Genomic DNA, 13,587 nt, shown 5'->3' on the forward strand with positions numbered 1-13,587 from the left:
GATGGACTGCTTCCCCGCCGGGCGGGCTTCCGCGAATCCCTGGCACCTCGGCGGGAGACCAGCCGTGCGGGCGGCCGGGCCGCGCGTGCCCCGCGCCCGTCGAGTACAGGTTTCCCCGGGAAGATTCGCCGGGCGAGGGACGGGGACCCCGTTCTCCCCCGCCTCGCCGAGTAGCTCTCGGGCACCTTAACTCATTCTCGGCCACCGCTTAGGGCTTTATAAGTCGTTTGCTGTACACCGCTGGCTTCCACGTGGGGGAAAAATGCTATCCAAAATAGCTGCCAAGAGAAAGTAAGGCTGGGTGAGGTCGCTCTGTCCGCTATAGACGGGCGTGTCATGTTATCCAAAGGGATGGTTGGCTCCGAAGCCACTGTCTTCTCGTTCACAGGAAGGGGCAGAACACAGCCTGTGAAAGTGGGAAGATGACAGGGCCTGGAGGAGGAAGACCCTGTTTCTGAGTTCTTAGAAGGAGGTTGGTCTTTGTGGGTAGCCTTGGCATTGGGCAGTGATGAAGCACGGGACATCTGAAAGCTCAGTGCTCACTCGCATCTGCATTTTCGCCTCGTTATTCCACAGGCTTGCAGGTGCTATTCAGGAGATCATTACCCTTCCCTACCTGGTGTTAGCCAGTGAGGTGGATTTAATTCAGTACCTGGCCACTGACTGTCACAAAGTGACAAGGAGTGGGCACAAGCATTCACTGTTTCTTTTTTAACATTTAAGTATTTGGAAGGCAGAGAAACGGGTAGAATGAGAGAGATCTTCTATCTACTGATTCACTCCTTAAATGTCCACAACAGCCTGGTGTGGGCCAGGCCAGGGAGCTCGGGAGCCCAGACCTCCACCTGGGATGCCCACTTGGGTAGCAAGGACCCCTGCGCTTGAGCCATGCTCTGATGCCTACAGACTCTGTTAGCAGGAAGCTGGAAGAATGGCAGAGGAGTGGGGACTGAAGCCAGCACTCCCAATATGGGATCTGGGTAACCCGCTGGAGGCTTAACTTGCCGTGATAAAATGCCCAGCCCTAGAGTTTGCTTTTATTAATTTTGCATTATCTGATTTTTATAACAAAGGCAAAGTGTAAAATATTCAAACTGGCTCCTCCCACTCCTTGGTCTCGGAGGGTGCCTTGTTTGTTCTCTAACCAGAAAATTGTTTGTGGCTGATCTGTCTAACCTTCATCCTAGTTAACATGGATCCATCTGCTTGACTTCACTCATTTTTGCTTCTGAAATGAACTCATAGATCCTTGTTTTGTTTTGTTTACTATTGAATAGCTGCTTTTCTCTTGTCTCAAACAAATACAGTAGGATGGTTGTAACAGTGAGTTAGAGCTGATTTTGTGGTCTTTGGTGACCTTGCTGTGGCCCAGTTGTCTCATGGATAAAATGAAAAGTAATAACTTGCAGGACTGTTTTGGGTTGATAATTTTCTAAAAAAATAAATACAGTGTACATAGTAACTTGTATGTAAGTATTAGCTGTTGTTAGGCATGCCTGGTCAGTGTTTTAGAAAAAGAATGGGAGAACAAACACAGGGCCCCAATATAATCTATGCCACATTGTTAGCCACAGATGTCATTAATGGAATGGAAAATCTTTGCACATTAGGAAATGAGTTTAAAGTCATTTACAGGAGGAGTGTCCCTACCTGTTAACTCCTACTTTACAATTGTCAAGTTCAGACCAAGAAACAAGCTGAGAGCAGATTCTTATGAGTTTCTGCCTGAAGATCCAGACAAGTTTGTAGTAGACATCTCTAATAACCTTTGCAGAATGCTTGTGAAATAGAATAATGAGACTGAGGAGATTATGCATTTGTATCAGAATTGTTAGCCCTGGAAACATACACATTTATTCCATGCTTCCACTGATTTGTTATTTGAGAAGTAGAGTGACAGAGAGAGAGAGATCCTCCATATGCTGATTCACTCTCCCTATGGCTGCTGGAGCTGAGCCGGGCTGAAACCACGAGCCAGGAACTCCATCCAGGTCTCCCCCGTGGGAATCGAGGCCAAATGCTTGGGCTGTCATCTGTTCCTTTCCATGGTACGTCAGCAAGAAGCTGGATGGGGAACCAGGCAGCTGCGCCTTGCACCAAGTGCTCCAGTATGATATGCTGTTAAGGCTCTTTCAAATGGTTTTCAGATCTGGTCAGGAAGCAATATTTGGGTTTTTATACCAGGATAGCATTGATGTTCCCATCTTCTTTGTTCTGAATGACCAAGCTGTTTCTGAAAATTAACACCTTCTCTCAAAAAGCTGAATATTTGTCATCACTAGATATAATCAAAAGCATTCTCATGAGAACTGAATGCCAATGTGTTTCTGGAATCAGGAGAAACCCGCCTCAAAGAGGTGGGCTTGAATAATCTCATTATAGGTTTAAGTTCTGTTCTGTAGTTGGAAAGATGTACAGTGCAGTCATGCCCGTGGTACAAATAGTCCTCCAGGAGATACCAACTCCCCTAGCACCACAGAGGTTTTTTTGGTGCTGGGCTTGATGTCCCTGTGACCTGTTGATTGTGTTTCTAGATGGAACCCTGCTCAGCCAACCTGTTGATTGTGTTTCTAGATGGAACCCTGCTCAGCCAACCAACATGCTTGCTTCCAAACTGCTGTTTGTCATCATGGGGCCAGCTGGTTGTGGCTAGTGCAGGTTCTTGGGTTTGCTGCTATGACCCCACCGAACTGTTTTGACTGTCATAATACATGTTGATATTTGACATTGAAAGTGCTGAAAAGTAGTGCTGAAACAGTGCAGCATTGTTGTAGAGAAAGGCAGATAAGAAAAGAGGGAAGTGCTTCAGAGTAAGTGTGGTGCACACACAATGTTATATGTAAAAAAGTTTGCTTATATAAATGCTCTTTGTGAAACACAGTTCTATCCTGGGATAAACCTGGATATGAACAAATGCTTGACCAAATTGGTCTAGTGTTCTTGTGGGCAGGTGTAAAGACCCCTGCGGCTGTTGGGGGTTAAGCTTGCACAACATGGAGAGAGTCCAGCAACCACAGCAGTGCCAACCAGGAAGCTTAAAATAGATCAACATGTGGGCCTGAGAGGCTGTCAGCCCCGTGGTTGGTGAGTTACTGCGGCCTTTGCCAAAATCAGCAGTCGGGGCAAGAGGGAGTGGTTCACCACCCGCCGTAGCTCCCATTTCTCTCCAGATCTTGGCTTGGAAATCCAGTCATTACCCAGTAGCTAAGTCATGAAGACTTTCTTTCCTGCCATGTCACTGTTGAGAGATTACGCCTTTATTTGGAGCTATGCAGTGGCTCATCTCCTTTGGACCAGAGGCTGTTCTGGGTGTTTTCACACTTGTCTCATTATGTATTTGAAAAGAAGCCCATTTTTCTCAGGATTTATGAAACAACAGAATGTTTAAGGGGTAAAAAAATTTCATTTTCCAAAGTTGGAACAAAACCATCCTGGCTAACAGGCATGAAATTTCTGTACAAACATTGAACATAACAAAGAAAATAAGATTGGGTAGCTTAGGTTGCTGAATTTTAAGAGTGCAGGTATTTTTTAGCAGGAGGGCTGCATGTCTGTGGGCTTGTGATTGGCAAATACATGTGCTCGTCATTTTTGGTGAGGGATGGTCCCATCCTAAGTTGAATATATATTGTGATATTTGTGAAAAATCCATGTGTGGTATAGCAGAGTTGCCTGCAATGCCAGCATCCTGTGTGAGTGCCAGATGGAATCCTGGCTGCTCCACTTCTGATCCAACTCCCTGCCAGTGCACCTGAGAAAGCAATGGAAAATGGCCCAAGTACTTGTGCGAGAGCCAGGTCAAGCTCCTGGCTCCTGGCCTCGGCCCTGCCCAGCCCTGACCACTGCATTCATTTAGAGAGTGAACTAGCAGGTAGGAGACCTCTCTGTGTATCTCTCCTCCCTTTTTCTCTCTCCCTAACTCTACCTTTCAGATAAATAGAATAAAGAATAAAGCTTTTAAAATTGTATTTAATATTCGTGACCTCCTAGTCACAACTTAACAACAGTCTTGATGTCTGCCTTGTGACAGCAGGACTGATTCGGGACCGCAACTGCTGCTGCACTCCAGCATCAACAGAGACAGTCGTATATCAGCAGCCCAGAAAAGGATCATAATTTAGTTTCTCCTGAATGCATATTGCTCCTGTGCTGTTTGTGAATTGACAAATTATGCATCGAGCCATCATAAGTCAGGAGCTATCTATGGCAGTGAAGGTATCTTTTGCTAAAGATGACATACACGAGTGAGAGGGTAGGGTTGGGAGGAATTAGTATTCTTGACAGTAGTCAATCTAACAAGATCAGTTTTTCATTCAGCCTAACTCTCTAGATGGATTTCCCAAAATGCAGAGGGTAGAAGGTAAAGGAAGGACTTCAGGAGGGCCTCAGCTGGGGCGTTGCCAGTAGCTATCGGGTCCTGGGTGCTTCTCTGGCAGGTTGTGCCAATCTGCAGACTCTGAGAGTGCCCAGGCTGCTGATTTCTTTTCAGTTGTCATCTTTGCTTCAAGCTACTGGAGTGAGAGCTTCTCAAGGGGAGGAGCCATGTCTCTTGTTCTAGTAAAAATCCACAGTCTGGTCTGTAGAGAGAACCACAGGTACTGGGGAATCTATCCTTCATCCTGTTCTAAGTGTGTGGCTTGAGTATGGGGTAGGTATCCTTACATCCATCGCATAGAATAAGAAAGTTGCATTTCGGCACAGGTAATTTACCCCAAAACATGTATTAGGAAATTATAGCACCCCCTGTATACTCATGTTATGCTGACCACCACACACACCGTGTATTCAGTAATGAGGAGCTCATTTTCAATTCAGAAAAAAAATGGCATATTGCAACAGATGAATGAGAATATTTCATGAATGAATGTATCACCTCCAATAATGTTTCAAAAGAGCTTCTATCGGGATTTGTATCCAGTTAGCTGTTATTTTTTGTGAAGTTTCACATTTTCATGAGGGATTTGAGGGCAAATTCTGTCCTTATAATTGCTGAATTTGCACCCATGCTTTTCCCAAACAGCAATACATTTTTCCTAGCAGTGTGATTCACTAGTGATTGGCTGTTCCTGTCACCTCACTGCAAGACTGACTTGTGGTTCTTCAAAAGAACCACATGTGATTTGTAGTGTATTTTCACTGGAAGTCAGATCTTATACATATTTTGTTAGCAACAGTAAATCTTGGGTCTTTAATCTTACCCTGAATATTCACATAGTTACTTCACAGCCTTATCTGAATTGTGGTTTTATCTTTTCCTAAGGCATCAGATTTGTGAAGTGAGTTGGAGTTGGAGTCAGAGAGACCTGAGTTTAGATGCAAGCTCTGCTTCTCACCAGCTAGGCAACCTTTTCAAATTTATCCATGCTACTAACTGTTATCCCATTCCTTTTTTAAGGGTTAAAGTGAGTGAAAATGCTGACACCAACTGTTAGCCCTTAAGTTAGTACTGTAGGGGTACTGGATCAAATTACCACAAATTTAGTGGCTTTAGACACATATACACACACACGTATTGTGGGCATGCAGTGTTTCAGTTCTGCAGATCAGGAATCTTACAGGGTAAGATTAAAAGGTTAAAATGGAATTCTCAGCAGGCCCACATTCCCTTCTGGAGGCTCTAGGAGAGAACTTAGTTTTCCCATTTGAAGTTTGAGAAGCTGCTGTAATTATTTCTCACAGCTTCTCTGTCTGTCTCAAAGATTATAAACCACTCTCCTCTGACTTCCTTTTATTCATTCATTCATTCAAAGTCAGAGTTGCAGGGTGTGGTGCTGTGGCATGTAGGTTAAGCTTTGCCTGTAGTGCCAGCATTTGTCCCAGCTGCTCTGCTTCCAATCCAGCTCCCTATTGATGCATCCCAGAAAACAGTGGCAGATGGCCCAGGTCTTTGGACCCCCGCATCCATATAGAGACCTGATGAAGACCCTGGCTCCTAACTTTGGGCTGGTCCAGCTGCAGCTATTGTGACCATTTGGGGAGTGAACTGGCAGATGGAAGAACTCTTTCTTTCTCTCTGTCTCATTCTCTGTAAATCTCCATGTCAAATATATATTTTAAAATTGTTAAATTTTATCTGTAATTTAAAACTTAATTTTTCAATTCTTTATTTTTCTTGATACAGTTCCTTAGGTTCAGGGCTTTCCCCCTTCTATTTTCCCCTCTTACCCCTCCATTCCAACTGTCTTCCCTTATATTGTAACAATAGTTTAGTCTTCAACAACAAAGTCCATCATTCTGCCTCGCATTTTTTTAAAATTTAATTAATTTATTTTATGATACAGTTCCAAAGGCTCTGGGACTTCCCCCCTACACACATGCCAATTTCCCCTATTTTATTACAATAATATAGTCCTTCAGAAAATAGTTCTAAGTCCATCGTTCTGCAATTTGAGTATATCCTGAGATTGTAAGTATGCAGAATGTCAAATATATGTTTAAAAAAAGGAAGAAATCTTCTATCTGCTTGTTCACTCCCTTCACTGGCTGCAGAGGCCAGAGATGGGCCAGGCTAAATGCAGAAGCTCTATCTGGGTCTTCGTTCTGAAGAGCAGGGGTCCACATACTGGGGTCATCTTCCGATGGTTTTCCCAGGCTATAAGCAGGGATCTGGGCTGGAAGAACAGCTGGGATAGGACCCAACCCCCCCATGTGAGATGCCATGTGGTACATCACAGGTGGCAACCTTAAGACCATAATACAGCCCCCCTGCCATCCTTTTAAAATGATCTTGTGATTACAGCGTGCCCACCAGGATAATTCAGGGCAGTCTCTTCCTTGTAGGTTCAGCTGATTAGCTACCTGAATTCCATGCATGCCGTAATTGCTTTTCACCAGGAACAGCATATTCACAGCTTCTAGGGCTGCTGTGAATACCACCACAGTGCTTCTTCCCATTTTACACTGGTTCGTTCATTCATGTGCTTGTTAAATGAGAATATGGATAACAACAACATCTTTATCCTCAAGAAACTCAGTATGTAGATCCCTAACACTACAAGAAATGCAGCAAGCCCAGATACAAGACATTCAAACCCTGAACTACATGTAGGCTTATAGAGGAAAAACCACTTGGGGAGAAAGAAAAGAGGACTCACCGGCAGTGTTGCTAGCTTATTAGCAGCAGTGTCATGAAGGTACCTCGTTTCCTTCCTGAGGGCAGATGTTACCTTAGATTGCCTTGAAATGAAACCAGAGGAGATCATGACCTCCTCCCATTTTTCTTTGGAAGGTCATAAAAAAGTCTTTAGTATAGCCAGAGGAAAGGCTGCCAGCTGAGGAAGAATCTAAAATCACAACATAGGGGTAATTGAAGGGTAGTCCTAGTGTGGTTGTCACATGTTTCAATGAGTTAAGAAATTTAGATTTACAGTTGAAAAGTCAGCAGTTGAAAAACTGGCATAAATGTGTGGAAGTTATATTAAAACTCAATATGATAACTTTATGAATCTATAGCTTTCTGGAAGTTGAATGGAATAGCCTTTCATTGAGACAATGAATTTTCTGTTATTAGAGGTATTCAGATAAAATCTAGATAATACGTGACAAAAGTGTTTCTCAAAGCACTTTGTTCATGTCTTGGTCATTGTGATCATTTTACCTGCGTTTCTTCCTAGGTAAATTGTAACCTCTTTCTGAACTAATCCAGTCATATTTCTTTTTATCTGTGCTTAGGAGGTGCCAAAAGAATGTTGACTTGATGATGCATTGAAAGTGAAAACTGGACAAAGTGATAGTTATCGGAAAAGTCCGTTGGATTCTTTCCTGAGATAATTATAGAAATAAAAAGCCAGGAATCTGTTGCAAACAGATACGTTTATTTGTGAAAGAACCAGGTGAGCAGAGAAGGGAAAGGGAAAACCAGGAGGTGGGGTGCCTCTCAAAAGAGGGAAGGATGGAGAGACACCAAAGGTGTCTTTGGAAGGACCTTGAGGCTTTAAGCCTTCCCTAATTCCTCCTTTGTTGGGTGGGAACCTGCAGGTAAGATGTTCTGCGTTGGTGGTCTCTCAGCCAGTTAGGAAATGGGTGGACAATGTTTGCGCCGCCCACCTGAAGGTGTGGCCAAGACCTCAGCAGGCCTGGATGGTCTCAATAGTGTCTCTCCAAAGCTGAGACTCAAATCTCTGAGCTAGAATCTGAGCCACGTTTAGAGAATGGGAGATCTGGAAAGGAAATGTATGCTGGAATTACAGCTGGGAACTCTCACACGGAAAGGCCCGAGAACAGAGGAAACACATCTGAGTGGGGCTGTGTTGTGTGAAGAGAAGTTAGAGATGAGGAGGACAGCCAGATCTTAAATCTTCAAAGTGTGTTATTTCAAGGATTTTGGACTTTATGGATCTTGAGGATGTCCATTCTCTGCAGGCTGAACCCAAGTTGTCCGTGGACAAGGATTTACATCATGGCATGGTTGGAAATAGCTGGACACTCTTGCCTAAATGTGGGAATCAAGAATTAAAATGCAAGAGTATAAAGGAGAGAACAGGTGGGTAGAGACTTTATCAAGGAAAGTCAGGTTTGAGTGGGAAGGTGAATGACAAAAGGCTGAAAAGGTGGGGCACATGGAGGGCGGGGTGGAAATCAAGGAGGCTCCAACACTTTGTACATGGGATGGTGGTGGGAACGAGAGGAATGAGCATTTATGTCCACTGAGTTTCTTATTGAGACAAAGTATTAGGGCATGGAGAAATGCATCATATCTAGTATTTTCCAAGACTGTTTCTTCTCCTTGTTTCTGTTATGATGAAAAATGAGCTGTTTTTAACGCTAATGAGGATGAAGTCAGGAGAACTAGTCTATGAAAGGCAGTTGAGAGAGTTGAGCTGTGGCAATGGCAAGCCCCCACACTGAACCAGAAGAGCCCTTGTAGGACCAGAGCCTAATGTGAGCCTGATTGACCTGACACACACCCGGAGCAGGGAGGTGGGGACTTGCTCACACAGTGTCCGCTTCAGGACAGAGCTGTAGAAACATTTTCGTTCATGTTAGTAATAACTAGGTGCATTTCCTTCTTCTGAAGTTTTGGACTCTGAACTGATTTAATACCTGAGCATGTGCCATGGTGTGTGTGTGTGTGTGTATGCGCGCGCGACGGAGAAAAAAGGAGATAGAAGGAGTTACCTAAAGTTTCAGATGCAGAACTGTGGCATGTTTAGAGGATGATGTAATAATTTTTAACCTTTTTCTTGTTTGGCTTTTATGTCCCCACCCTTGTTTTTCTGTCCTGCTTTTTGTTTTTATTTTATGCTGTTTTGTATCTTATGCATTACTCAACATAGTCATGAATTTGTTCTGAAACAAAGGACACTAAGTAGAAATATGTTTTCATGTATAATTAGTCCTCAAATTATAAATGAGGGAGGAGCAGCTCCATTCAATTTTTTGCCAAGTTGTCCAAGATCACAGTGGATGTTTGATCTATGACTGGGTAACAAATTGCCACACCCAAATCAATACACATTTATTACTCATTCATTTTTGAAGGTCAAGAATCAGCTTAACTAGAATGTTGTGTCTCCTGAGGCTGCCTGGGCTGCAGCCATCTGAAGGTTCAGCTGGGGCTAGAGGATATGTCCTCCGCTCACTGGGCTGTGGGCAGGATGGTTCTATTCCCCCATGAGCCTGTGAGGCTGTTCACAACATAGCAGCTGACTGTGTCCAAAATGAACCATCTCAGAGAGAACAGACACTACCAAGACACTACCCGCAGCAGCTTTTGTAACAATCTTGGAAGAGGTATTTAATTGATCATACAGACCTACCCTGGTGAGGTGTGAGAAAGAATTCCACAGGGAGGGATTCTAGTGGCAATGATAGGAAGCCATTTTGGAGGCTGTCACTCACCATGAGGAGGCAACACGGCTGAGCCCATGCAGTGCCATTGGTACAAAGCCCTGGATTCCAGCACACTCAACTTGAATCACCAAAATTGTTTCCGCTCTTTTCCCGGTAGACCAGATGCCTGAACATCAGCAGGTGGAACATTACATGTTTCTAGTCACTTTCTTCTGATCCTGCTTGTAGTTGCCAGTACTGCTACAGTTTCACTCACAATGCTTTGCATAGCCTCAATTCTACTTAATCACTACCAAAAGTCAATGCAGATTCAAGCCAACCAGATTTAAGCCAATGCAACACAGCTGAACCTCCGGAGACCACTAAGGAGTTAGAATAATAGCCAACTTAATTCAACATAGTTTTTCATTCTCTAAATTTGGTGGTGAAAAAACAAAAGATTGTTTGTCATTTTACTTTTTTGTGCTTTTTATGGCCAGGGGAATATGTGTGAAAAGATAGTTTTTGTGGTTCCACTCCTTCATAAAGGGAAATTGTTAATGTAATGAGAAAGCCCATAAAGATATTTTTATGGAGCCTATTTTACTGCATTGCTCAGCAATAGCCAGATTTTGTCAGGGAAATAAATTAGTAAGTGTTGTTTTCCTGATTGCAGAGAGCTGCTGGCTCAGTGTTCGGTGTTCAGACCACAAATTCATGACTCATCAATAAATGACCTGCACAGGAGAACCCATTTACTGCTGGCTATTATCCTGCCTCTGGAAGAGTCTTATTCTATTCTGCATCTGGAAATTCTATTTTCACTTGGAATATATAGAAATTGATGTCACTGTCAATGTTTAAACCAATTTCTTAGTTGCATCAGTTTTTTTAAAACAATGGTGTTTACTATTTTAAATTTAATTTGAACCTGCAAGCCATGGCCATGTATCTTTGACATTTAAAAACTTCTAAAAATTGATTCATTGGCAGAGAAACAGAGGAAAAGAGAAACTGAGAGAGAATCTCACCCACCGACTTCCTCCAATGCCTGTACCAGCCAGCGCTGGCCCAGATTGAAGCCTGAGATTAACTCAGTCCTAGTCTCCCATAGCATCGCCTGCTGCCTCACAGGCCGTACATTTTTGTTTTATACTGCCCTGTGTTTTGGGGAATTACAATGACGATATGTATTGCAATGTATTTTCTTTCATGACAGAATGAAACTTGGCAATCTCATATCAGCCTATTTTTCACATATTTCATTCATTTATTCATTAATGTATTACTTCTTTTTAAGCCTTTGTTTATTTTTATTTGGAAGTCAAACTCTACAGTAAGAAGGAAGGTTAGAAAAGGTACTCCATCACTCCCCAAATGACCACAATGGCCAGAGCTCAGCTGATCCGAAGCTGGGAGCCAAGGGCTTCTTCCAGATTTTCCTGTGGGTAAGCATCCCAAGGACTCAGGCCATCCTCTGCTGCTTTCCTAGGAAGCAAGCAAAAAGCAGAATTGGAAGCAGGGCAGCTGGGACAGGAACCGATGCCCATGTGGGATGCTGGCACCACAGGGCAGAGGATTAGCCTCTTGCAGGCATCACACTTGGTGGATCCCGTTTCTAGGAACTGTCCATTCCCCTGGGTTTATTCCTCTGTGATAATTTCCTTAAGATAGACGATTCTTGCCTCCTCTTACCTTTTGATATTAAAACATTTGAGCCTATAGTTAAGTTAGAAGGACACTCACCTCATCTTGATTGACCAGCTGACCTGTTACCATGTTTGTTCTTCCCCTCTTTCCTTACGCTTACTTTTTCTGAACCATATAAACATCCCAGATCTCTTGACATTGCACATCTACAATACTCCATATGTGTCTATGAAAAACAAAGCCGAGATCCAAGGAACTTAAAGTGATATCTAATTAAATATTCAAGTTTCTTCCATGTCACTTAAATATCTTTGCGTAGGTTTTCCCTTTTTCCTCCCTTTCCTTCTCCTCTACTTTCTTTTCTTCCTTTCATGACCCAGGAATCACCCAGCCAAGTCTTTTCAGTCTCTTAAGTTGAAACATTCTTTCCCCAACCTCCAATGCATGCATACACATTATGATTGTGTTTTACGACATTGGTGGTTTTGAAGAATCCAAACCAGCTGCCCCGTTAAAGTCCCACATTGTGAATTCGTCTCTTTGCTTCCTCATGGTTTGATTCAGTTTAGTCATGCTCTGGTGAGAATTTTACTTCTGCATTGTTCTGTATTCTCCATTGCATCTCACCAGAAAGAACGTGGGAAAGTCAGTAGTTACTGATGGTATTAGTTTCATTACTTTGGTATTATATACCAGATCATTCCGCTGTAAGACCATCCCCTTCCTCATTGTAGTTAATGAATGGTGTGTGTGTGTGTGTATAGGAGGTAACTTGAGAAAACACCTGTTCTTAACTACTTAATATAGTATATCTAGAGTTAAAACAAATGTCTGATTTGTTATTAGATATCACTCCATAGCTGAAATGCAACACCTAACATGTCCTGCTCGATTTACTATGCTATTTTTTTTGGGGGGGGAGCTAGGGTCAAGGTTAAAACTAACCTTCCTATGGCACAAACCATCAGTCTGTGGAAATCTGGAAGTCATCTTCATGACTTTACTGGCTTACATAGCATTGTGGAGATTTTGACCTCACACATGCTTACCAAGCATTATTGAAATAGGGGTTGAAACTTAAGAAGCCACATCAAAAGTTAAGTATATTAAAGAACAAATTCCTAGGTAGGTAATTCAATGTATATATGTACAAATGTGCTTAATTTATTTAAATAAAGCACAAAGCAACATTAGGTAAATCAAGGTTCGCTTCTCAGCATGTCAAGGTTGAAGTGTCATGGGCGACATAGAACTTATTCTATTATGCTTGCGGCAGGGTGGTATTTTCATTGCTGGCTACCACAGAGAACATGAACTTGAGAAAGCAGGACAAAAATAGATCCTTAGAGCCATGACCATCATTTTTAAGAGGTCAAAATGTGCTCTACTTTAACTGGGAAGCTGCTGCTTTGGTAGTCAGTGCAACGATATTGAAAATGCCTGCCTAAGCCCCAGGGTGAAAATTCAACATGGGCCCTAACACCACTGCCCCCACCTCAAGAACATTCCTAGGCCACCAGAAAATTGGGCCTGCTGTGGGATTCGTGTGGAATTCTTTCTGAATCATTTGCTCTGCCAGGTTCCAAGTTTCATGAGAAGTGGATCTTTGTGCTGCTTAATCTCCCATGTCCAGAACAGTGTCTGAGCATTCAGTAATTATTGAATGAAAGAATTATTGACAAAAAGTAGTGCTCTTAGATGTTCGGTCAGTTCCCCTTCTCTCAGCTTTCTCAATAAGAGATGCAACATCATGACTCCCTCCTTGCCGTTTTAATTTAATTATAGAATTAGTTTCTCAAGAGTGTGTAAAGGGGAATAGAAGAGGCCTTCTTGGTCTTGATCTGACCCTCTGACAGCCCGGCGGCCATCTGGCACAGGCGGTCTTCAAGGCTCCGCTCTGTGTGCCTGCTCAGGTTCCAGCTGTGCCCCTTTCTTGCCAAGCACTGACCAGGAAAGGGCTGAGTTCACCTCCTCCCAGTATCTACACTGCTGGGTCACGGCAGATCACATGCAGAGGAAAGTCTAAGGATTGTTTGTAGAATCTAGGGTTGGTTTAAATACTTAGCATGTGCACAGAAATACTATGATACAAAATTCTAGTTTATTTGCTTGACAGTAATCAAAATAAATCATCTCCCCTATACACATTAGCGCGTTTATTATTAC

General features: G+C 42.9%; 1 long non-coding RNA gene across 2 annotated transcripts in view; it reads left to right on the top strand.

Moving 5' to 3' along the window:
• Window positions 1-9: 9 nt before the first annotated feature.
• The window catches only part of LOC131481156 (uncharacterized), a 151,142-nt gene continuing 137,564 nt past the window's right edge, over window positions 10-13,587 (top strand). For both annotated transcript variants that reach the window (XR_009246102.1, XR_009246103.1), the window contains exon 1: window positions 10-472. This is a non-coding gene — a long non-coding RNA (uncharacterized LOC131481156). The remainder of the gene's footprint in view (window positions 473-13,587) is intronic.

Source organism: Ochotona princeps, chromosome 9, assembly GCF_030435755.1.
Source record: "Ochotona princeps isolate mOchPri1 chromosome 9, mOchPri1.hap1, whole genome shotgun sequence".
Taxonomy (NCBI): domain Eukaryota; kingdom Metazoa; phylum Chordata; class Mammalia; order Lagomorpha; family Ochotonidae; genus Ochotona; species Ochotona princeps.